The following is a 22,559-nucleotide window of genomic DNA, read 5'->3' as shown; positions in this document are numbered from 1 at the left end:
GTAATTTATTCCAGAAAAATACCTTGTTTCTGGGAAAGTTTACGTGACCCAGACTCACTATTCTTTGGTGATTGAAAGCGTGCTTTCAGTGAAAACATTGTTTCTGCTCGGTTTTGAACCGAGGACCTTTTGCGTGTTAGGCAAACGTGATAACCACTACACCACAGAAACAACAGAGAATCGATGGATTAATTAAATCATTCATTAATTCATTTATTTATTTATTTCATGCTCCAATATAAAAAACATTTGCAGTTTCTGTAACTTAGCATTAACTGTTATTAATATGGCAGTCATCTCCCTTCGGGTTTCTGTGGTGTAGTGGCTATCACGTTCGCCTCACACGCGAAAGGTCCCCAGTTCGAAACTGGGCAGAAACAGGGCTTTTGGGATTGCAACAAAAAACAACGCATTTGTCGCATGTCAAATTGTGTAAATCTTCTCTTTGTGACTCAACACTGATATCAGAAAGTTCAAAAGTTGGTTGTTTCTTCAAAGTCTCTATCTCCCGATAATTAGAGTGAGTAATTTATTCCAGAAAAATACCTTGTTTCTGGGAAAGTTTACGTGACCCAGACTCACTATTCTTTGGTGATTGAAAGCGTGCTTTCAGTGAAAACATTGTTTCTGCTCGGTTTTGAACCGAGGACCTTTTGCGTGTTAGGCAAACGTGATAACCACTACACCACAGAAACAACAGAGAATCGATGGATTAATTCATTCATTCATTAATTCATTTATTTATTTATTTCATGCTCCAATATAAAAAACATTTGCAGTTTCTGTAACTTAGCATTAACTGTTATTAATATGGCAGTCATCTCCCTTCGGGTTTCTGTGGTGTAGTGGCTATCACGTTCGCCTCACACGCGAAAGGTCCCCAGTTCGAAACTGGGCAGAAACAGGGCTTTTGGGATTGCAACAAAAAACAACGCATTTGTCGCATGTCAAATTGTGTAAATCTTCTCTTTGTGACTCAACACTAATATCAGAAAGTTCAAAAGTTGGTTGTTTCTTCAAAGTCTCTATCTCCCGATAATTAGAGTGAGTAATTTATTCCAGAAAAATACCTTGTTTCTGGGAAAGTTTACGTGACCCAGACTCACTATTCTTTGGTGATTGAAAGCGTGCTTTCAGTGAAAACATTGTTTCTGCTCGGTTTTGAACCGAGGACCTTTTGCGTGTTAGGCAAACGTGATAACCACTACACCACAGAAACAACAGAGAATCGATGGATTAATTAATTCATTCATTAATTCATTTATTTATTTATTTCATGCTCCAATATAAAAAACATTTGCAGTTTCTGTAACTTAGCATTAACTGTTATTAATATGGCAGTCATCTCCCTTCGGGTTTCTGTGGTGTAGTGGCTATCACGTTCGCCTCACACGCGAAAGGTCCCCAGTTCGAAACTGGGCAGAAACAGGGCTTTTGGGATTGCAACAAAAAACAACGCATTTGTCGCATGTCAAATTGTGTAAATCTTCTCTTTGTGACTCAACACTGATATCAGAAAGTTCAAAAGTTGGTTGTTTCTTCAAAGTCTCTATCTCCCGATAATTAGAGTGAGTAATTTATTCCAGAAAAATACCTTGTTTCTGGGAAAGTTTACGTGACCCAGACTCACTATTCTTTGGTGATTGAAAGCGTGCTTTCAGTGAAAACATTGTTTCTGCTCGGTTTTGAACCGAGGACCTTTTGCGTGTTAGGCAAACGTGATAACCACTACACCACAGAAACAACAGAGAATCGATGGATTAATTAATTCATTCATTAATTCATTTATTTATTTATTTCATGCTCCAATATAAAAAACATTTGCAGTTTCTGTAACTTAGCATTAACTGTTATTAATATGGCAGTCATCTCCCTTCGGGTTTCTGTGGTGTAGTGGCTATCACGTTCGCCTCACACGCGACAGGTCCCCAGTTCGAAACTGGGCAGAAACAGGGCTTTTGGGATTGCAACAAAAAACAACGCATTTGTCGCATGTCAAATTGTGTAAATCTTCTCTTTGTGACTCAACACTGATATCAGAAAGTTCAAAAGTTGGTTGTTTCTTCAAAGTCTCTATCTCCCGATAATTAGAGTGAGTAATTTATTCCAGAAAAATACCTTGTTTCTGGGAAAGTTTACGTGACCCAGACTCACTATTCTTTGGTGATTGAAAGCGTGCTTTCAGTGAAAACATTGTTTCTGCTCGGTTTTGAACCGAGGACCTTTTGCGTGTTAGGCAAACGTGATAACCACTACACCACAGAAACAACAGAGAATCGATGGATTAATTAATTCATTCATTAATTCATTTATTTATTTATTTCATGCTCCAATATAAAAAACATTTGCAGTTTCTGTAACTTAGCATTAACTGTTATTAATATGGCAGTCATCTCCCTTCGGGTTTCTGTGGTGTAGTGGCTATCACGTTCGCCTCACACGCGAAAGGTCCCCAGTTCGAAACTGGGCAGAAACAGGGCTTTTGGGATTGCAACAAAAAACAACGCATTTGTCGCATGTCAAATTGTGTAAATCTTCTCTTTGTGACTCAACACTGATATCAGAAAGTTCAAAAGTTGGTTGTTTCTTCAAAGTCTCTATCTCCCGATAATTAGAGTGAGTAATTTATTCCAGAAAAATACCTTGTTTCTGGGAAAGTTTACGTGACCCAGACTCACTATTCTTTGGTGATTGAAAGCGTGCTTTCAGTGAAAACATTGTTTCTGCTCGGTTTTGAACCGAGGACCTTTTGCGTGTTAGGCAAACGTGATAACCACTACACCACAGAAACAACAGAGAATCGATGGATTAATTAATTCATTCATTAATTCATTTATTTATTTATTTCATGCTCCAATATAAAAAACATTTGCAGTTTCTGTAACTTAGCATTAACTGTTATTAATATGGCAGTCATCTCCCTTCGGGTTTCTGTGGTGTAGTGGCTATCACGTTCGCCTCACACGCGAAAGGTCCCCAGTTCGAAACTGGGCAGAAACAGGGCTTTTGGGATTGCAACAAAAAACAACGCATTTGTCGCATGTCAAATTGTGTAAATCTTCTCTTTGTGACTCAACACTGATATCAGAAAGTTCAAAAGTTGGTTGTTTCTTCAAAGTCTCTATCTCCCGATAATTAGAGTGAGTAATTTATTCCAGAAAAATACCTTGTTTCTGGGAAAGTTTACGTGACCCAGACTCACTATTCTTTGGTGATTGAAAGCGTGCTTTCAGTGAAAACATTGTTTCTGCTCGGTTTTGAACCGAGGACCTTTTGCGTGTTAGGCAAACGTGATAACCACTACACCACAGAAACAACAGAGAATCGATGGATTAATTAATTAATTCATTAATTCATTTATTTATTTATTTCATGCTCCAATATAAAAAACATTTGCAGTTTCTGTAACTTAGCATTAACTGTTATTAATATGGCAGTCATCTCCCTTCGGGTTTCTGTGGTGTAGTGGCTATCACGTTCGCCTCACACGCGAAAGGTCCCCAGTTCGAAACTGGGCAGAAACAGGGCTTTTGGGATTGCAACAAAAAACAACGCATTTGTCGCATGTCAAATTGTGTAAATCTTCTCTTTGTGACTCAACACTGATATCAGAAAGTTCAAAAGTTGGTTGTTTCTTCAAAGTCTCTATCTCCCGATAATTAGAGTGAGTAATTTATTCCAGAAAAATACCTTGTTTCTGGGAAAGTTTACGTGACCCAGACTCACTATTCTTTGGTGATTGAAAGCGTGCTTTCAGTGAAAACATTGTTTCTGCTCGGTTTTGAACCGAGGACCTTTTGCGTGTTAGGCAAACGTGATAACCACTACACCACAGAAACAACAGAGAATCGATGGATTAATTAATTCATTCATTAATTCATTTATTTATTTATTTCATGCTCCAATATAAAAAACATTTGCAGTTTCTGTAACTTAGCATTAACTGTTATTAATATGGCAGTCATCTCCCTTCGGGTTTCTGTGGTGTAGTGGCTATCACGTTCGCCTCACACGCGAAAGGTCCCCAGTTCGAAACTGGGCAGAAACAGGGCTTTTGGGATTGCAACAAAAAACAACGCATTTGTCGCATGTCAAATTGTGTAAATCTTCTCTTTGTGACTCAACACTGATATCAGAAAGTTCAAAAGTTGGTTGTTTCTTCAAAGTCTCTATCTCCCGATAATTAGAGTGAGTAATTTATTCCAGAAAAATACCTTGTTTCTGGGAAAGTTTACGTGACCCAGACTCACTATTCTTTGGTGATTGAAAGCGTGCTTTCAGTGAAAACATTGTTTCTGCTCGGTTTTGAACCAAGGACCTTTTGCGTGTTAGGCAAACGTGATAACCACTACACCACAGAAACAACAGAGAATCGATGGATTAATTAATTCATTCATTAATTCATTTATTTATTTATTTCATGCTCCAATATAAAAAACATTTGCAGTTTCTGTAACTTAGCATTAACTGTTATTAATATGGCAGTCATCTCCCTTCGGGTTTCTGTGGTGTAGTGGCTATCACGTTCGCCTCACACGCGAAAGGTCCCCAGTTCGAAACTGGGCAGAAACAGGGCTTTTGGGATTGCAACAAAAAACAACGCATTTGTCGCATGTCAAATTGTGTAAATCTTCTCTTTGTGACTCAACACTGATATCAGAAAGTTCAAAAGTTGGTTGTTTCTTCAAAGTCTCTATCTCCCGATAATTAGAGTGAGTAATTTATTCCAGAAAAATACCTTGTTTCTGGGAAAGTTTACGTGACCCAGACTCACTATTCTTTGGTGATTGAAAGCGTGCTTTCAGTGAAAACATTGTTTCTGCTCGGTTTTGAACCGAGGACCTTTTGCGTGTTAGGCAAACGTGATAACCACTACACCACAGAAACAACAGAGAATCGATGGATTAATTAATTCATTCATTAATTCATTTATTTATTTATTTCATGCTCCAATATAAAAAACATTTGCAGTTTCTGTAACTTAGCATTAACTGTTATTAATATGGCAGTCATCTCCCTTCGGGTTTCTGTGGTGTAGTGGCTATCACGTTCGCCTCACACGCGAAAGGTCCCCAGTTCGAAACTGGGCAGAAACAGGGCTTTTGGGATTGCAACAAAAAACAACGCATTTGTCGCATGTCAAATTGTGTAAATCTTCTCTTTGTGACTCAACACTGATATCAGAAAGTTCAAAAGTTGGTTGTTTCTTCAAAGTCTCTATCTCCCGATAATTAGAGTGAGTAATTTATTCCAGAAAAATACCTTGTTTCTGGGAAAGTTTACGTGACCCAGACTCACTATTCTTTGGTGATTGAAAGCGTGCTTTCAGTGAAAACATTGTTTCTGCTCGGTTTTGAACCGAGGACCTTTTGCGTGTTAGGCAAACGTGATAACCACTACACCACAGAAACAACAGAGAATCGATGGATTAATTAATTCATTCATTAATTCATTTATTTATTTATTTCATGCTCCAATATAAAAAACATTTGCAGTTTCTGTAACTTAGCATTAACTGTTATTAATATGGCAGTCATCTCCCTTCGGGTTTCTGTGGTGTAGTGGCTATCACGTTCGCCTCACACGCGAAAGGTCCCCAGTTCGAAACTGGGCAGAAACAGGGCTTTTGGGATTGCAACAAAAAACAACGCATTTGTCGCATGTCAAATTGTGTAAATCTTCTCTTTGTGACTCAACACTGATATCAGAAAGTTCAAAAGTTGGTTGTTTCTTCAAAGTCTCTATCTCCCGATAATTAGAGTGAGTAATTTATTCCAGAAAAATACCTTGTTTCTGGGAAAGTTTACGTGACCCAGACTCACTATTCTTTGGTGATTGAAAGCGTGCTTTCAGTGAAAACATTGTTTCTGCTCGGTTTTGAACCGAGGACCTTTTGCGTGTTAGGCAAACGTGATAACCACTACACCACAGAAACAACAGAGAATCGGTGGATTAATTAATTCATTCATTAATTCATTTATTTATTTATTTCATGCTCCAATATAAAAAACATTTGCAGTTTCTGTAACTTAGCATTAACTGTTATTAATATGGCAGTCATCTCCCTTCGGGTTTCTGTGGTGTAGTGGCTATCACGTTCGCCTCACACGCGAAAGGTCCCCAGTTCGAAACTGGGCAGAAACAGGGCTTTTGGGATTGCAACAAAAAACAACGCATTTGTCGCATGTCAAATTGTGTAAATCTTCTCTTTGTGACTCAACACTGATATCAGAAAGTTCAAAAGTTGGTTGTTTCTTCAAAGTCTCTATCTCCCGATAATTAGAGTGAGTAATTTATTCCAGAAAAATACCTTGTTTCTGGGAAAGTTTACGTGACCCAGACTCACTATTCTTTGGTGATTGAAAGCGTGCTTTCAGTGAAAACATTGTTTCTGCTCGGTTTTGAACCGAGGACCTTTTGCGTGTTAGGCAAACGTGATAACCACTACACCACAGAAACAACAGAGAATCGATGGATTAATTAATTCATTCATTAATTCATTTATTTATTTATTTCATGCTCCAATATAAAAAACATTTGCAGTTTCTGTAACTTAGCATTAACTGTTATTAATATGGCAGTCATCTCCCTTCGGGTTTCTGTGGTGTAGTGGCTATCACGTTCGCCTCACACGCGAAAGGTCCCCAGTTCGAAACTGGGCAGAAACAGGGCTTTTGGGATTGCAACAAAAAACAACGCCTTTGTCGCATGTCAAATTGTGTAAATCTTCTCTTTGTGACTCAACACTGATATCAGAAAGTTCAAAAGTTGGTTGTTTCTTCAAAGTCTCTATCTCCCGATAATTAGAGTGAGTAATTTATTCCAGAAAAATACCTTGTTTCTGGGAAAGTTTACGTGACCCAGACTCACTATTCTTTGGTGATTGAAAGCGTGCTTTCAGTGAAAACATTGTTTCTGCTCGGTTTTGAACCGAGGACCTTTTGCATGTTAGGCAAACGTGATAACCACTACACCACAGAAACAACAGAGAATCGATGGATTAATGAATTCATTCATTAATTCATTTATTTATTTATTTCATGCTCCAATATAAAAAACATTTGCAGTTTCTGTAACTTAGCATTAACTGTTATTAATATGGCAGTCATCTCCCTTCGGGTTTCTGTGGTGTAGTGGCTATCACGTTCGCCTCACACGCGAAAGGTCCCCAGTTCGAAACTGGGCAGAAACAGGGCTTTTGGGATTGCAACAAAAAACAACGCATTTGTCGCATGTCAAATTGTGTAAATCTTCTCTTTGTGACTCAACACTGATATCAGAAAGTTCAAAAGTTGGTTGTTTCTTCAAAGTCTCTATCTCCCGATAATTAGAGTGAGTAATTTATTCCAGAAAAATACCTTGTTTCTGGGAAAGTTTACGTGACCCAGACTCACTATTCTTTGGTGATTGAAAGCGTGCTTTCAGTGAAAACATTGTTTCTGCTCGGTTTTGAACCGAGGACCTTTTGCGTGTTAGGCAAACGTGATAACCACTACACCACAGAAACAACAGAGAATCGATGGATTAATTAATTCATTCATTAATTCATTTATTTATTTATTTCATGCTCCAATATAAAAAACATTTGCAGTTTCTGTAACTTAGCATTAACTGTTATTAATATGGCAGTCATCTCCCTTCGGGTTTCTGTGGTGTAGTGGCTATCACGTTCGCCTCACACGCGAAAGGTCCCCAGTTCGAAACTGGGCAGAAACAGGGCTTTTGGGATTGCAACAAAAAACAACGCATTTGTCGCATGTCAAATTGTGTAAATCTTCTCTTTGTGACTCAACACTGATATCAGAAAGTTCAAAAGTTGGTTGTTTCTTCAAAGTCTCTATCTCCCGATAATTAGAGTGAGTAATTTATTCCAGAAAAATACCTTGTTTCTGGGAAAGTTTACGTGACCCAGACTCACTATTCTTTGGTGATTGAAAGCGTGCTTTCAGTGAAAACATTGTTTCTGCTCGGTTTTGAACCGAGGACCTTTTGCGTGTTAGGCAAACGTGATAACCACTACACCACAGAAACAACAGAGAATCGATGGATTAATTAATTCATTCATTAATTCATTTATTTATTTATTTCATGCTCCAATATAAAAAACATTTGCAGTTTCTGTAACTTAGCATTAACTGTTATTAATATGGCAGTCATCTCCCTTCGGGTTTCTGTGGTGTAGTGGCTATCACGTTCGCCTCACACGCGAAAGGTCCCCAGTTCGAAACTGGGCAGAAACAGGGCTTTTGGGATTGCAACAAAAAACAACGCATTTGTCGCATGTCAAATTGTGTAAATCTTCTCTTTGTGACTCAACACTGATATCAGAAAGTTCAAAAGTTGGTTGTTTCTTCAAAGTCTCTATCTCCCGATAATTAGAGTGAGTAATTTATTCCAGAAAAATACCTTGTTTCTGGGAAAGTTTACGTGACCCAGACTCACTATTCTTTGGTGATTGAAAGCGTGCTTTCAGTGAAAACATTGTTTCTGCTTGGTTTTGAACCGAGGACCTTTTGCGTGTTAGGCAAACGTGATAACCACTACACCACAGAAACAACAGAGAATCGATGGATTAATGAATTCATTCATTAATTCATTTATTTATTTATTTCATGCTCCAATATAAAAAACATTTGCAGTTTCTGTAACTTAGCATTAACTGTTATTAATATGGGAGTCATCTCCCTTCGGGTTTCTGTGGTGTAGTGGCTATCACGTTCGCCTCACACGCGAAAGGTCCCCAGTTCGAAACTGGGCAGAAACAGGGCTTTTGGGATTGCAACAAAAAACAACGCATTTGTCGCATGTCAAATTGTGTAAATCTTCTCTTTGTGACTCAACACTGATATCAGAAAGTTCAAAAGTTGGTTGTTTCTTCAAAGTCTCTATCTCCCGATAATTAGAGTGAGTAATTTATTCCAGAAAAATACCTTGTTTCTGGGAAAGTTTACGTGACCCAGACTCACTATTCTTTGGTGATTGAAAGCGTGCTTTCAGTGAAAACATTGTTTCTGCTCGGTTTTGAACCGAGGACCTTTTGCGTGTTAGGCAAACGTGATAACCACTACACCACAGAAACAACAGAGAATCGATGGATTAATTAATTCATTCATTAATTCATTTATTTATTTATTTCATGCTCCAATATAAAAAACATTTGCAGTTTCTGTAACTTAGCATTAACTGTTATTAATATGGCAGTCATCTCCCTTCGGGTTTCTGTGGTGTAGTGGCTATCACGTTCGCCTCACACGCGAAAGGTCCCCAGTTCGAAACTGGGCAGAAACAGGGCTTTTGGGATTGCAACAAAAAACAACGCATTTGTCGCATGTCAAATTGTGTAAATCTTCTCTTTGTGACTCAACACTGATATCAGAAAGTTCAAAAGTTGGTTGTTTCTTCAAAGTCTCTATCTCCCGATAATTAGAGTGAGTAATTTATTCCAGAAAAATACCTTGTTTCTGGGAAAGTTTACGTGACCCAGACTCACTATTCTTTGGTGATTGAAAGCGTGCTTTCAGTGAAAACATTGTTTCTGCTCGGTTTTGAACCGAGGACCTTTTGCATGTTAGGCAAACGTGATAACCACTACACCACAGAAACAACAGAGAATCGATGGATTAATTAATTAATTCATTAATTCATTTATTTATTTATTTCATGCTCCAATATAAAAAACATTTGCAGTTTCTGTAACTTAGCATTAACTGTTATTAATATGGCAGTCATCTCCCTTCGGGTTTCTGTGGTGTAGTGGCTATCACGTTCGCCTCACACGCGAAAGGTCCCCAGTTCGAAACTGGGCAGAAACAGGGCTTTTGGGATTGCAACAAAAAACAACGCATTTGTCGCATGTCAAATTGTGTAAATCTTCTCTTTGTGACTCAACACTGATATCAGAAAGTTCAAAAGTTGGTTGTTTCTTCAAAGTCTCTATCTCCCGATAATTAGAGTGAGTAATTTATTCCAGAAAAATACCTTGTTTCTGGGAAAGTTTACGTGACCCAGACTCACTATTCTTTGGTGATTGAAAGCGTGCTTTCAGTGAAAACATTGTTTCTGCTCGGTTTTGAACCGAGGACCTTTTGCGTGTTAGGCAAACGTGATAACCACTACACCACAGAAACAACAGAGAATCGATGGATTAATTAATTCATTCATTAATTCATTTATTTATTTATTTCATGCTCCAATATAAAAAACATTTGCAGTTTCTGTAACTTAGCATTAACTGTTATTAATATGGCAGTCATCTCCCTTCGGGTTTCTGTGGTGTAGTGGCTATCACGTTCGCCTCACACGCGAAAGGTCCCCAGTTCGAAACTGGGCAGAAACAGGGCTTTTGGGATTGCAACAAAAAACAACGCATTTGTCGCATGTCAAATTGTGTAAATCTTCTCTTTGTGACTCAACACTGATATCAGAAAGTTCAAAAGTTGGTTGTTTCTTCAAAGTCTCTATCTCCCGATAATTAGCGTGAGTAATTTATTCCAGAAAAATCCCATGTTTCTGGGAAAGTTTACGTGACCCAGACTCACAGTTCTTTGGTAATTGTAAGCGTGCTTTCAGTGAAAACGTTGTTTCTGCTCGGTTTTGAACCGAGGACCTTTTGCGTGTTAGGCAAACGTGATAACCACTCCACCACAGAAACAACAGAGAATCACTGGATTAATGAATTCATTCATTAATTCATTTATTTATTTATTTCATGCTCCAATATAAAAAACATTTGCAGTTTCTGTAACTTAGCATTAACTGTTATTAATATGGCAGTCATCTCCCGTCGGGTTTCTGTGGTGTAGTGGCCATCACGTTCGCCTCACACGCGAAAGGTCCCCAGTTCGAAACTGGGCAGAAACAGGGCTTTTGGGATTGCAACAAAAAACATAGCGCATTTCTCGCATGTCAAATTGTGTAAATCTTCTCTTTGTGACTCAACACTGATATCAGAAAGTTAAAAAGTTGGTTGTTTCTTCAAAGTCTCTATCTCCCGATAATTAGCGTGAGTAATTTATTCCAGAAAAATACTTTGTTTCTGGGAAAGTTTACGTGACCCAGACTCACTATTCTTTGGTGATTGAAAGCGTGCTTTCAGTGAAAGCATTGTTTCTGCTCGGTTTTGAACCAAGGACCTTTTGCGTGTTAGGCAAACGTGATAACCACTACACCACAGAAACAACAGAGAATCGATGGATTAATTAATTCATTCATTAATTCATTTATTTATTTATTTCATGCTCCAATATAAAAAACATTTGCAGTTTCTGTAACTTAGCATTAACTGTTATTAATATGGTAGTCATCGCCCGTCGGGTTTCTGTGGTGTAGTGGCTATTACGTTCGCCTCACACGCGAAAGGTCCCCAGTTTGAAACTGGGCAGAAACAGGGCTATTGGGATTGCAACAAAAAACATAACGCACTTGTCGCATGTCAAATTGTGTAAATCTTCTCTTTGTGACTCAACACTGATATCAGAAAGTTCAAAAGTTGGTTGTTTCTTCAAAGTCTCTATCTCCCGATAATTAGCGTGAGTAATTTATTCCAGAAAAATCCCATGTTTCTGGGAAAGTTTACGTGACCCAGACTCACTATTCTTTGGTGATTGAAAGCGTGCTTTCAGTGAAAACATTGTTTCTGCTCGGTTTTGAACCGAGGACCTTTTGCGTGTTAGGCAAACGTGATAACCACTACACCACAGAAACAACAGAGAATCGATGGATTAATTAATTCATTCATTAATTCATTTATTTATTTATTTCATGCTCCAATATAAAAAACATTTGCAGTTTCTGTAACTTAGCATTAACTGTTATTAATATGGCAGTCATCTCCCTTCGGGTTTCTGTGGTGTAGTGGCTATCACGTTCGCCTCACACGCGAAAGGTCCCCAGTTCGAAACTGGGCAGAAACAGGGCTTTTGGGATTGCAACAAAAAACAACGCATTTGTCGCATGTCAAATTGTGTAAATCTTCTCTTTGTGACTCAACACTGATATCAGAAAGTTCAAAAGTTGGTTGTTTCTTCAAAGTCTCTATCTCCCGATAATTAGAGTGAGTAATTTATTCCAGAAAAATACCTTGTTTCTGGGAAAGTTTACGTGACCCAGACTCACTATTCTTTGGTGATTGAAAGCGTGCTTTCAGTGAAAACATTGTTTCTGCTCGGTTTTGAACCGAGGACCTTTTGCATGTTAGGCAAACGTGATAACCACTACACCACAGAAACAACAGAGAATCGATGGATTAATTAATTCATTCATTAATTCATTTATTTATTTATTTCATGCTCCAATATAAAAAACATTTGCAGTTTCTGTAACTTAGCATTAACTGTTATTAATATGGCAGTCATCTCCCTTCGGGTTTCTGTGGTGTAGTGGCTATCACGTTCGCCTCACACGCGAAAGGTCCCCAGTTCGAAACTGGGCAGAAACAGGGCTTTTGGGATTGCAACAAAAAACAACGCATTTGTCGCATGTCAAATTGTGTAAATCTTCTCTTTGTGACTCAACACTGATATCAGAAAGTTCAAAAGTTGGTTGTTTCTTCAAAGTCTCTATCTCCCGATAATTAGAGTGAGTAATTTATTCCAGAAAAATACCTTGTTTCTGGGAAAGTTTACGTGACCCAGACTCACTATTCTTTGGTGATTGAAAGCGTGCTTTCAGTGAAAACATTGTTTCTGCTCGGTTTTGAACCGAGGACCTTTTGCGTGTTAGGCAAACGTGATAACCACTACACCACAGAAACAACAGAGAATCGATGGATTAATTAATTCATTCATTAATTCATTTATTTATTTATTTCATGCTCCAATATAAAAAACATTTGCAGTTTCTGTAACTTAGCATTAACTGTTATTAATATGGCAGTCATCTCCCTTCGGGTTTCTGTGGTGTAGTGGCTATCACGTTCGCCTCACACGCGAAAGGTCCCCAGTTCGAAACTGGGCAGAAACAGGGCTTTTGGGATTGCAACAAAAAACAACGCATTTGTCGCATGTCAAATTGTGTAAATCTTCTCTTTGTGACTCAACACTGATATCAGAAAGTTCAAAAGTTGGTTGTTTCTTCAAAGTCTCTATCTCCCGATAATTAGAGTGAGTAATTTATTCCAGAAAAATACCTTGTTTCTGGGAAAGTTTACGTGACCCAGACTCACTATTCTTTGGTGATTGAAAGCGTGCTTTCAGTGAAAACATTGTTTCTGCTCGGTTTTGAACCGAGGACCTTTTGCGTGTTAGGCAAACGTGATAACCACTACACCACAGAAACAACAGAGAATCGATGGATTAATTAATTCATTCATTAATTCATTTATTTATTTATTTCATGCTCCAATATAAAAAACATTTGCAGTTTCTGTAACTTAGCATTAACTGTTATTAATATGGCAGTCATCTCCCTTCGGGTTTCTGTGGTGTAGTGGCTATCACGTTCGCCTCACACGCGAAAGGTCCCCAGTTCGAAACTGGGCAGAAACAGGGCTTTTGGGATTGCAACAAAAAACAACGCATTTGTCGCATGTCAAATTGTGTAAATCTTCTCTTTGTGACTCAACACTGATATCAGAAAGTTCAAAAGTTGGTTGTTTCTTCAAAGTCTCTATCTCCCGATAATTAGAGTGAGTAATTTATTCCAGAAAAATACCTTGTTTCTGGGAAAGTTTACGTGACCCAGACTCACTATTCTTTGGTGATTGAAAGCGTGCTTTCAGTGAAAACATTGTTTCTGCTTGGTTTTGAACCGAGGACCTTTTGCGTGTTAGGCAAACGTGATAACCACTACACCACAGAAACAACAGAGAATCGATGGATTAATGAATTCATTCATTAATTCATTTATTTATTTATTTCATGCTCCAATATAAAAAACATTTGCAGTTTCTGTAACTTAGCATTAACTGTTATTAATATGGGAGTCATCTCCCTTCGGGTTTCTGTGGTGTAGTGGCTATCACGTTCGCCTCACACGCGAAAGGTCCCCAGTTCGAAACTGGGCAGAAACAGGGCTTTTGGGATTGCAACAAAAAACAACGCATTTGTCGCATGTCAAATTGTGTAAATCTTCTCTTTGTGACTCAACACTGATATCAGAAAGTTCAAAAGTTGGTTGTTTCTTCAAAGTCTCTATCTCCCGATAATTAGAGTGAGTAATTTATTCCAGAAAAATACCTTGTTTCTGGGAAAGTTTACGTGACCCAGACTCACTATTCTTTGGTGATTGAAAGCGTGCTTTCAGTGAAAACATTGTTTCTGCTCGGTTTTGAACCGAGGACCTTTTGCGTGTTAGGCAAACGTGATAACCACTACACCACAGAAACAACAGAGAATCGATGGATTAATTAATTCATTCATTAATTCATTTATTTATTTATTTCATGCTCCAATATAAAAAACATTTGCAGTTTCTGTAACTTAGCATTAACTGTTATTAATATGGCAGTCATCTCCCTTCGGGTTTCTGTGGTGTAGTGGCTATCACGTTCGCCTCACACGCGAAAGGTCCCCAGTTCGAAACTGGGCAGAAACAGGGCTTTTGGGATTGCAACAAAAAACAACGCATTTGTCGCATGTCAAATTGTGTAAATCTTCTCTTTGTGACTCAACACTGATATCAGAAAGTTCAAAAGTTGGTTGTTTCTTCAAAGTCTCTATCTCCCGATAATTAGAGTGAGTAATTTATTCCAGAAAAATACCTTGTTTCTGGGAAAGTTTACGTGACCCAGACTCACTATTCTTTGGTGATTGAAAGCGTGCTTTCAGTGAAAACATTGTTTCTGCTCGGTTTTGAACCGAGGACCTTTTGCATGTTAGGCAAACGTGATAACCACTACACCACAGAAACAACAGAGAATCGATGGATTAATTAATTAATTCATTAATTCATTTATTTATTTATTTCATGCTCCAATATAAAAAACATTTGCAGTTTCTGTAACTTAGCATTAACTGTTATTAATATGGCAGTCATCTCCCTTCGGGTTTCTGTGGTGTAGTGGCTATCACGTTCGCCTCACACGCGAAAGGTCCCCAGTTCGAAACTGGGCAGAAACAGGGCTTTTGGGATTGCAACAAAAAACAACGCATTTGTCGCATGTCAAATTGTGTAAATCTTCTCTTTGTGACTCAACACTGATATCAGAAAGTTCAAAAGTTGGTTGTTTCTTCAAAGTCTCTATCTCCCGATAATTAGAGTGAGTAATTTATTCCAGAAAAATACCTTGTTTCTGGGAAAGTTTACGTGACCCAGACTCACTATTCTTTGGTGATTGAAAGCGTGCTTTCAGTGAAAACATTGTTTCTGCTCGGTTTTGAACCGAGGACCTTTTGCGTGTTAGGCAAACGTGATAACCACTACACCACAGAAACAACAGAGAATCGATGGATTAATTAATTCATTCATTAATTCATTTATTTATTTATTTCATGCTCCAATATAAAAAACATTTGCAGTTTCTGTAACTTAGCATTAACTGTTATTAATATGGCAGTCATCTCCCTTCGGGTTTCTGTGGTGTAGTGGCTATCACGTTCGCCTCACACGCGAAAGGTCCCCAGTTCGAAACTGGGCAGAAACAGGGCTTTTGGGATTGCAACAAAAAACAACGCATTTGTCGCATGTCAAATTGTGTAAATCTTCTCTTTGTGACTCAACACTGATATCAGAAAGTTCAAAAGTTGGTTGTTTCTTCAAAGTCTCTATCTCCCGATAATTAGCGTGAGTAATTTATTCCAGAAAAATCCCATGTTTCTGGGAAAGTTTACGTGACCCAGACTCACAGTTCTTTGGTAATTGTAAGCGTGCTTTCAGTGAAAACGTTGTTTCTGCTCGGTTTTGAACCGAGGACCTTTTGCGTGTTAGGCAAACGTGATAACCACTCCACCACAGAAACAACAGAGAATCACTGGATTAATGAATTCATTCATTAATTCATTTATTTATTTATTTCATGCTCCAATATAAAAAACATTTGCAGTTTCTGTAACTTAGCATTAACTGTTATTAATATGGCAGTCATCTCCCGTCGGGTTTCTGTGGTGTAGTGGCCATCACGTTCGCCTCACACGCGAAAGGTCCCCAGTTCGAAACTGGGCAGAAACAGGGCTTTTGGGATTGCAACAAAAAACATAGCGCATTTCTCGCATGTCAAATTGTGTAAATCTTCTCTTTGTGACTCAACACTGATATCAGAAAGTTAAAAAGTTGGTTGTTTCTTCAAAGTCTCTATCTCCCGATAATTAGCGTGAGTAATTTATTCCAGAAAAATACTTTGTTTCTGGGAAAGTTTACGTGACCCAGACTCACTATTCTTTGGTGATTGAAAGCGTGCTTTCAGTGAAAGCATTGTTTCTGCTCGGTTTTGAACCAAGGACCTTTTGCGTGTTAGGCAAACGTGATAACCACTACACCACAGAAACAACAGAGAATCGATGGATTAATTAATTCATTCATTAATTCATTTATTTATTTATTTCATGCTCCAATATAAAAAACATTTGCAGTTTCTGTAACTTAGCATTAACTGTTATTAATATGGTAGTCATCGCCCGTCGGGTTTCTGTGGTGTAGTGGCTATTACGTTCGCCTCACACGCGAAAGGTCCCCAGTTTGAAACTGGGCAGAAACAGGGCTATTGGGATTGCAACAAAAAACATAACGCACTTGTCGCATGTCAAATTGTGTAAATCTTCTCTTTGTGACTCAACACTGATATCAGAAAGTTCAAAAGTTGGTTGTTTCTTCAAAGTCTCTATCTCCCGATAATTAGCGTGAGTAATTTATTCCAGAAAAATCCCATGTTTCTGGGAAAGTTTACGTGACCCAGACTCACAGTTCTTTGGTGATTGTAAGCGTGCTTTCAGTGAAAACGTTGTTTCTGCTCGGTTTTGAACCGAGGACCTTTTGCGTGTTAGGCAAACGTGATAACCACTCCACCACAGAAACAACAGAGAATCACTGGATTAATGAATTCATTCATTAATTCATTTATTTATTTATTTCATGCTCCAATATAAAAAACATTTGCAGTTTCTGTAACTTAGCATTAACTGTTATTAATATGGCAGTCATCTCCCGTCGGGTTTCTGTGGTGTAGTGGCCATCACGTTCGCCTCACACGCGAAAGGTCCGCAGTTCGAAACTGGGCAGAAACAGGGCTTTTGGGATTGCAACAAAAAACATAACGCATTTGTCGCATGTCAAATTGTGTAAATCTTCTCTTTGTGACTCAACACTGATATCAGAAAGTTCAAAAGTTGGTTGTTTCTTCAAAGTCTCTATCTCCCGATAATTAGAGTGAGTAATTTATTCCAGAAAAATACCTTGTTTCTGGGAAAGTTTACGTGACCCAGACTCACTATTCTTTGGTGATTGAAAGCGTGCTTTCAGTGAAAACATTGTTTCTGCTCGGTTTTGAACCGAGGACCTTTTGCGTGTTAGGCAAACGTGATAACCACTACACCACAGAAACAACAGAGAATCGATGGATTAATTAATTCATTCATTAATTCATTTATTTATTTATTTCATGCTCCAATATAAAAAACATTTGCAGTTTCTGTAACTTAGCATTAACTGTTATTAATATGGCAGTCATCTCCCTTCGGGTTTCTGTGGTGTAGTGGCTATCACGTTCGCCTCACACGCGAAAGGTCCCCAGTTCGAAACTGGGCAGAAACAGGGCTTTTGGGATTGCAACAAAAAACAACGCATTTGTCGCATGTCAAATTGTGTAAATCTTCTCTTTGTGACTCAACACTGATATCAGAAAGTTCAAAAGTTGGTTGTTTCTTCAAAGTCTCTATCTCCCGATAATTAGAGTGAGTAATTTATTCCAGAAAAATACCTTGTTTCTGGGAAAGTTTACGTGACCCAGACTCACTATTCTTTGGTGATTGAAAGCGTGCTTTCAGTGAAAACATTGTTTCTGCTCGGTTTTGAACCGAGGACCTTTTGCGTGTTAGGCAAACGTGATAACCACTACACCACAGAAACAACAGAGAATCGATGGATTAATTAATTCATTCATTAATTCATTTATTTATTTATTTCATGCTCCAATATAAAAAACATTTGCAGTTTCTGTAACTTAGCATTAACTGTTATTAATATGGCAGTCATCTCCCTTCGGGTTTCTGTGGTGTAGTGGCTATCACGTTCGCCTCACACGCGAAAGGTCCCCAGTTCGAAACTGGGCAGAAACAGGGCTTTTGGGATTGCAACAAAAAACAACGCATTTGTCGCATGTCAAATTGTGTAAATCTTCTCTTTGTGACTCAACACTGATATCAGAAAGTTCAAAAGTTGGTTGTTTCTTCAAAGTCTCTATCTCCCGATAATTAGCGTGAGTAATTTATTCCAGAAAAATCCCATGTTTCTGGGAAAGTTTACGTGACCCAGACTCACAGTTCTTTGGTAATTGTAAGCGTGCTTTCAGTGAAAACGTTGTTTCTGCTCGGTTTTGAACCGAGGACCTTTTGCGTGTTAGGCAAACGTGATAACCACTCCACCACAGAAACAACAGAGAATCACTGGATTAATGAATTCATTCATTAATTCATTTATTTATTTATTTCATGCTCCAATATAAAAAACATTTGCAGTTTCTGTAACTTAGCATTAACTGTTATTAATATGGCAGTCATCTCCCGTCGGGTTTCTGTGGTGTAGTGGCCATCACGTTCGCCTCACACGCGAAAGGTCCCCAGTTCGAAACTGGGCAGAAACAGGGCTTTTGGGATTGCAACAAAAAACATAGCGCATTTCTCGCCTGTCAAATTGTGTAAATCTTCTCTTTGTGACTCAACACTGATATCAGAAAGTTAAAAAGTTGGTTGTTTCTTCAAAGTCTCTATCTCCCGATAATTAGCGTGAGTAATTTATTCCAGAAAAATACTTTGTTTCTGGGAAAGTTTACGTGACCCAGACTCACTATTCTTTGGTGATTGAAAGCGTGCTTTCAGTGAAAGCATTGTTTCTGCTCGGTTTTGAACCAAGGACCTTTTGCGTGTTAGGCAAACGTGATAACCACTACACCACAGAAACAACAGAGAATCGATGGATTAATTAATTCATTCATTAATTCATTTATTTATTTATTTCATGCTCCAATATAAAAAACATTTGCAGTTTCTGTAACTTAGCATTAACTGTTATTAATATGGTAGTCATCGCCCGTCGGGTTTCTGTGGTGTAGTGGCTATTACGTTCGCCTCACACGCGAAAGGTCCCCAGTTTGAAACTGGGCAGAAACAGGGCTATTGGGATTGCAACAAAAAACATAACGCACTTGTCGCATGTCAAATTGTGTAAATCTTCTCTTTGTGACTCAACACTGATATCAGAAAGTTCAAAAGTTGGTTGTTTCTTCAAAGTCTCTATCTCCCGATAATTAGCGTGAGTAATTTATTCCAGAAAAATCCCATGTTTCTGGGAAAGTTTACGTGACCCAGACTCACAGTTCTTTGGTGATTGTAAGCGTGCTTTCAGTGAAAACGTTGTTTCTGCTCGGTTTTGAACCGAGGACCTTTTGCGTGTTAGGCAAACGTGATAACCACTCCACCACAGAAACAACAGAGAATCACTGGATTAATGAATTCATTCATTAATTCATTTATTTATTTATTTCATGCTCCAATATAAAAAACATTTGCAGTTTCTGTAACTTAGCATTAACTGTTATTAATATGGCAGTCATCTCCCGTCGGGTTTCTGTGGTGTAGTGGCCATCACGTTCGCCTCACACGCGAAAGGTCCGCAGTTCGAAACTGGGCAGAAACAGGGCTTTTGGGATTGCAACAAAAAACATAACGCATTTGTCGCATGTCAAATTGTGTAAATCTTCTCTTTGTGACTCAACACTGATATCAGAAAGTTCAAAAGTTGGTTGTTTCTTCAAAGTCTCTATCTCCCGATAATTAGAGTGAGTAATTTATTCCAGAAAAATACCTTGTTTCTGGGAAAGTTTACGTGACCCAGACTCACTATTCTTTGGTGATTGAAAGCGTGCTTTCAGTGAAAACATTGTTTCTGCTCGGTTTTGAACCGAGGACCTTTTGCGTGTTAGGCAAACGTGATAACCACTACACCACAGAAACAACAGAGAATCGATGGATTAATTAATTCATTCATTAATTCATTTATTTATTTATTTCATGCTCCAATATAAAAAACATTTGCAGTTTCTGTAACTTAGCATTAACTGTTATTAATATGGCAGTCATCTCCCTTCGGGTTTCTGTGGTGTAGTGGCTATCACGTTCGCCTCACACGCGAAAGGTCCCCAGTTCGAAACTGGGCAGAAACAGGGCTTTTGGGATTGCAACAAAAAACAACGCATTTGTCGCATGTCAAATTGTGTAAATCTTCTCTTTGTGACTCAACACTGATATCAGAAAGTTCAAAAGTTGGTTGTTTCTTCAAAGTCTCTATCTCCCGATAATTAGAGTGAGTAATTTATTCCAGAAAAATACCTTGTTTCTGGGAAAGTTTACGTGACCCAGACTCACTATTCTTTGGTGATTGAAAGCGTGCTTTCAGTGAAAACATTGTTTCTGCTCGGTTTTGAACCGAGGACCTTTTGCGTGTTAGGCAAACGTGATAACCACTACACCACAGAAACAACAGAGAATCGATGGATTAATTAATTCATTCATTAATTCATTTATTTATTTATTTCATGCTCCAATATAAAAAACATTTGCAGTTTCTGTAACTTAGCATTAACTGTTATTAATATGGCAGTCATCTCCCTTCGGGTTTCTGTGGTGTAGTGGCTATCACGTTCGCCTCACACGCGAAAGGTCCCCAGTTCGAAACTGGGCAGAAACAGGGCTTTTGGGATTGCAACAAAAAACAACGCATTTGTCGCATGTCAAATTGTGTAAATCTTCTCTTTGTGACTCAACACTGATATCAGAAAGTTCAAAAGTTGGTTGTTTCTTCAAAGTCTCTATCTCCCGATAATTAGAGTGAGTAATTTATTCCAGAAAAATACCTTGTTTCTGGGAAAGTTTACGTGACCCAGACTCACTATTCTTTGGTGATTGAAAGCGTGCTTTCAGTGAAAACATTGTTTCTGCTTGGTTTTGAACCGAGGACCTTTTGCGTGTTAGGCAAACGTGATAACCACTACACCACAGAAACAACAGAGAATCGATGGATTAATGAATTCATTCATTAATTCATTTATTTATTTATTTCATGCTCCAATATAAAAAACATTTGCAGTTTCTGTAACTTAGCATTAACTGTTATTAATATGGGAGTCATCTCCCTTCGGGTTTCTGTGGTGTAGTGGCTATCACGTTCGCCTCACACGCGAAAGGTCCCCAGTTCGAAACTGGGCAGAAACAGGGCTTTTGGGATTGCAACAAAAAACAACGCATTTGTCGCATGTCAAATTGTGTAAATCTTCTCTTTGTGACTCAACACTGATATCAGAAAGTTCAAAAGTTGGTTGTTTCTTCAAAGTCTCTATCTCCCGATAATTAGAGTGAGTAATTTATTCCAGAAAAATACCTTGTTTCTGGGAAAGTTTACGTGACCCAGACTCACTATTCTTTGGTGATTGAAAGCGTGCTTTCAGTGAAAACATTGTTTCTGCTCGGTTTTGAACCGAGGACCTTTTGCGTGTTAGGCAAACGTGATAACCACTACACCACAGAAACAACAGAGAATCGATGGATTAATTAATTCATTCATTAATTCATTTATTTATTTATTTCATGCTCCAATATAAAAAACATTTGCAGTTTCTGTAACTTAGCATTAACTGTTATTAATATGGCAGTCATCTCCCTTCGGGTTTCTGAGGTGTAGTGGCTATCACGTTCGCCTCACACGCGAAAGGTCCCCAGTTCGAAACTGGGCAGAAACAGGGCTTTTGGGATTGCAACAAAAAACAACGCATTTGTCGCATGTCAAATTGTGTAAATCTTCTCTTTGTGACTCAACACTGATATCAGAAAGTTCAAAAGTTGGTTGTTTCTTCAAAGTCTCTATCTCCCGATAATTAGAGTGAGTAATTTATTCCAGAAAAATACCTTGTTTCTGGGAAAGTTTACGTGACCCAGACTCACTATTCTTTGGTGATTGAAAGCGTGCTTTCAGTGAAAACATTGTTTCTGCTCGGTTTTGAACCGAGGACCTTTTGCATGTTAGGCAAACGTGATAACCACTACACCACAGAAACAACAGAGAATCGATGGATTAATTAATTCATTCATTAATTCATTTATTTATTTATTTCATGCTCCAATATAAAAAACATTTGCAGTTTCTGTAACTTAGCATTAACTGTTATTAATATGGCAGTCATCTCCCTTCGGGTTTCTGTGGTGTAGTGGCTATCACGTTCGCCTCACACGCGAAAGGTCCCCAGTTCGAAACTGGGCAGAAACAGGGCTTTTGGGATTGCAACAAAAAACAACGCATTTGTCGCATGTCAAATTGTGTAAATCTTCTCTTTGTGACTCAACACTGATATCAGAAAGTTCAAAAGTTGGTTGTTTCTTCAAAGTCTCTATCTCCCGATAATTAGAGTGAGTAATTTATTC

At 38.3% G+C, this 22,559-nt stretch overlaps 31 non-coding genes across 31 annotated transcripts; all 31 read left to right on the top strand.

The window, feature by feature from the left end:
- The first annotated feature begins 3,451 nt into the window (after positions 1-3,451).
- trnav-cac (transfer RNA valine (anticodon CAC)) lies at positions 3,452-3,524 on the top strand. The gene has a single exon. It is a non-coding gene; the product is annotated as a tRNA-Val (tRNA).
- Positions 3,525-3,975: 451 nt separating this feature from the next.
- Positions 3,976-4,048, top strand: trnav-cac (transfer RNA valine (anticodon CAC)). The gene has a single exon. It is a non-coding gene; the product is annotated as a tRNA-Val (tRNA).
- A 451-nt stretch (positions 4,049-4,499) lies between these two features.
- On the top strand, positions 4,500-4,572 carry trnav-cac (transfer RNA valine (anticodon CAC)). The gene has a single exon. It is a non-coding gene; the product is annotated as a tRNA-Val (tRNA).
- Positions 4,573-5,023: 451 nt separating this feature from the next.
- On the top strand, positions 5,024-5,096 carry trnav-cac (transfer RNA valine (anticodon CAC)). The gene has a single exon. It is a non-coding gene; the product is annotated as a tRNA-Val (tRNA).
- A 451-nt stretch (positions 5,097-5,547) lies between these two features.
- On the top strand, positions 5,548-5,620 carry trnav-cac (transfer RNA valine (anticodon CAC)). The gene has a single exon. It is a non-coding gene; the product is annotated as a tRNA-Val (tRNA).
- A 451-nt stretch (positions 5,621-6,071) lies between these two features.
- On the top strand, positions 6,072-6,144 carry trnav-cac (transfer RNA valine (anticodon CAC)). The gene has a single exon. It is a non-coding gene; the product is annotated as a tRNA-Val (tRNA).
- A 451-nt stretch (positions 6,145-6,595) lies between these two features.
- trnav-cac (transfer RNA valine (anticodon CAC)) lies at positions 6,596-6,668 on the top strand. The gene has a single exon. It is a non-coding gene; the product is annotated as a tRNA-Val (tRNA).
- Positions 6,669-7,119: 451 nt separating this feature from the next.
- On the top strand, positions 7,120-7,192 carry trnav-cac (transfer RNA valine (anticodon CAC)). The gene has a single exon. It is a non-coding gene; the product is annotated as a tRNA-Val (tRNA).
- A 451-nt stretch (positions 7,193-7,643) lies between these two features.
- On the top strand, positions 7,644-7,716 carry trnav-cac (transfer RNA valine (anticodon CAC)). The gene has a single exon. It is a non-coding gene; the product is annotated as a tRNA-Val (tRNA).
- A 451-nt stretch (positions 7,717-8,167) lies between these two features.
- Positions 8,168-8,240, top strand: trnav-cac (transfer RNA valine (anticodon CAC)). The gene has a single exon. It is a non-coding gene; the product is annotated as a tRNA-Val (tRNA).
- Positions 8,241-8,691: 451 nt separating this feature from the next.
- Positions 8,692-8,764, top strand: trnav-cac (transfer RNA valine (anticodon CAC)). The gene has a single exon. It is a non-coding gene; the product is annotated as a tRNA-Val (tRNA).
- Positions 8,765-9,215: 451 nt separating this feature from the next.
- trnav-cac (transfer RNA valine (anticodon CAC)) lies at positions 9,216-9,288 on the top strand. The gene has a single exon. It is a non-coding gene; the product is annotated as a tRNA-Val (tRNA).
- Positions 9,289-9,739: 451 nt separating this feature from the next.
- trnav-cac (transfer RNA valine (anticodon CAC)) lies at positions 9,740-9,812 on the top strand. Its single transcript has one exon. It is a non-coding gene; the product is annotated as a tRNA-Val (tRNA).
- Positions 9,813-10,263: 451 nt separating this feature from the next.
- trnav-cac (transfer RNA valine (anticodon CAC)) lies at positions 10,264-10,336 on the top strand. The gene has a single exon. It is a non-coding gene; the product is annotated as a tRNA-Val (tRNA).
- Positions 10,337-10,787: 451 nt separating this feature from the next.
- trnav-cac (transfer RNA valine (anticodon CAC)) lies at positions 10,788-10,860 on the top strand. The gene has a single exon. It is a non-coding gene; the product is annotated as a tRNA-Val (tRNA).
- Positions 10,861-11,839: 979 nt separating this feature from the next.
- trnav-cac (transfer RNA valine (anticodon CAC)) lies at positions 11,840-11,912 on the top strand. Its single transcript has one exon. It is a non-coding gene; the product is annotated as a tRNA-Val (tRNA).
- A 451-nt stretch (positions 11,913-12,363) lies between these two features.
- On the top strand, positions 12,364-12,436 carry trnav-cac (transfer RNA valine (anticodon CAC)). Its single transcript has one exon. It is a non-coding gene; the product is annotated as a tRNA-Val (tRNA).
- Positions 12,437-12,887: 451 nt separating this feature from the next.
- trnav-cac (transfer RNA valine (anticodon CAC)) lies at positions 12,888-12,960 on the top strand. The gene has a single exon. It is a non-coding gene; the product is annotated as a tRNA-Val (tRNA).
- A 451-nt stretch (positions 12,961-13,411) lies between these two features.
- On the top strand, positions 13,412-13,484 carry trnav-cac (transfer RNA valine (anticodon CAC)). The gene has a single exon. It is a non-coding gene; the product is annotated as a tRNA-Val (tRNA).
- A 451-nt stretch (positions 13,485-13,935) lies between these two features.
- Positions 13,936-14,008, top strand: trnav-cac (transfer RNA valine (anticodon CAC)). Its single transcript has one exon. It is a non-coding gene; the product is annotated as a tRNA-Val (tRNA).
- A 451-nt stretch (positions 14,009-14,459) lies between these two features.
- On the top strand, positions 14,460-14,532 carry trnav-cac (transfer RNA valine (anticodon CAC)). Its single transcript has one exon. It is a non-coding gene; the product is annotated as a tRNA-Val (tRNA).
- A 451-nt stretch (positions 14,533-14,983) lies between these two features.
- On the top strand, positions 14,984-15,056 carry trnav-cac (transfer RNA valine (anticodon CAC)). Its single transcript has one exon. It is a non-coding gene; the product is annotated as a tRNA-Val (tRNA).
- A 451-nt stretch (positions 15,057-15,507) lies between these two features.
- On the top strand, positions 15,508-15,580 carry trnav-cac (transfer RNA valine (anticodon CAC)). Its single transcript has one exon. It is a non-coding gene; the product is annotated as a tRNA-Val (tRNA).
- Positions 15,581-16,031: 451 nt separating this feature from the next.
- Positions 16,032-16,104, top strand: trnav-cac (transfer RNA valine (anticodon CAC)). Its single transcript has one exon. It is a non-coding gene; the product is annotated as a tRNA-Val (tRNA).
- A 1,505-nt stretch (positions 16,105-17,609) lies between these two features.
- On the top strand, positions 17,610-17,682 carry trnav-cac (transfer RNA valine (anticodon CAC)). The gene has a single exon. It is a non-coding gene; the product is annotated as a tRNA-Val (tRNA).
- A 451-nt stretch (positions 17,683-18,133) lies between these two features.
- trnav-cac (transfer RNA valine (anticodon CAC)) lies at positions 18,134-18,206 on the top strand. Its single transcript has one exon. It is a non-coding gene; the product is annotated as a tRNA-Val (tRNA).
- A 451-nt stretch (positions 18,207-18,657) lies between these two features.
- On the top strand, positions 18,658-18,730 carry trnav-cac (transfer RNA valine (anticodon CAC)). The gene has a single exon. It is a non-coding gene; the product is annotated as a tRNA-Val (tRNA).
- A 1,505-nt stretch (positions 18,731-20,235) lies between these two features.
- Positions 20,236-20,308, top strand: trnav-cac (transfer RNA valine (anticodon CAC)). Its single transcript has one exon. It is a non-coding gene; the product is annotated as a tRNA-Val (tRNA).
- A 451-nt stretch (positions 20,309-20,759) lies between these two features.
- trnav-cac (transfer RNA valine (anticodon CAC)) lies at positions 20,760-20,832 on the top strand. Its single transcript has one exon. It is a non-coding gene; the product is annotated as a tRNA-Val (tRNA).
- A 451-nt stretch (positions 20,833-21,283) lies between these two features.
- trnav-cac (transfer RNA valine (anticodon CAC)) lies at positions 21,284-21,356 on the top strand. Its single transcript has one exon. It is a non-coding gene; the product is annotated as a tRNA-Val (tRNA).
- Positions 21,357-22,331: 975 nt separating this feature from the next.
- trnav-cac (transfer RNA valine (anticodon CAC)) lies at positions 22,332-22,404 on the top strand. Its single transcript has one exon. It is a non-coding gene; the product is annotated as a tRNA-Val (tRNA).
- The last annotated feature ends 155 nt before the right edge of the window (positions 22,405-22,559 follow it).

Source organism: Conger conger, chromosome 12 (genome assembly GCF_963514075.1).
Source record: "Conger conger chromosome 12, fConCon1.1, whole genome shotgun sequence".
Classification (NCBI taxonomy): domain Eukaryota; kingdom Metazoa; phylum Chordata; class Actinopteri; order Anguilliformes; family Congridae; genus Conger; species Conger conger.
This window is presented reverse-complemented; position numbering and strand designations above follow the sequence as displayed.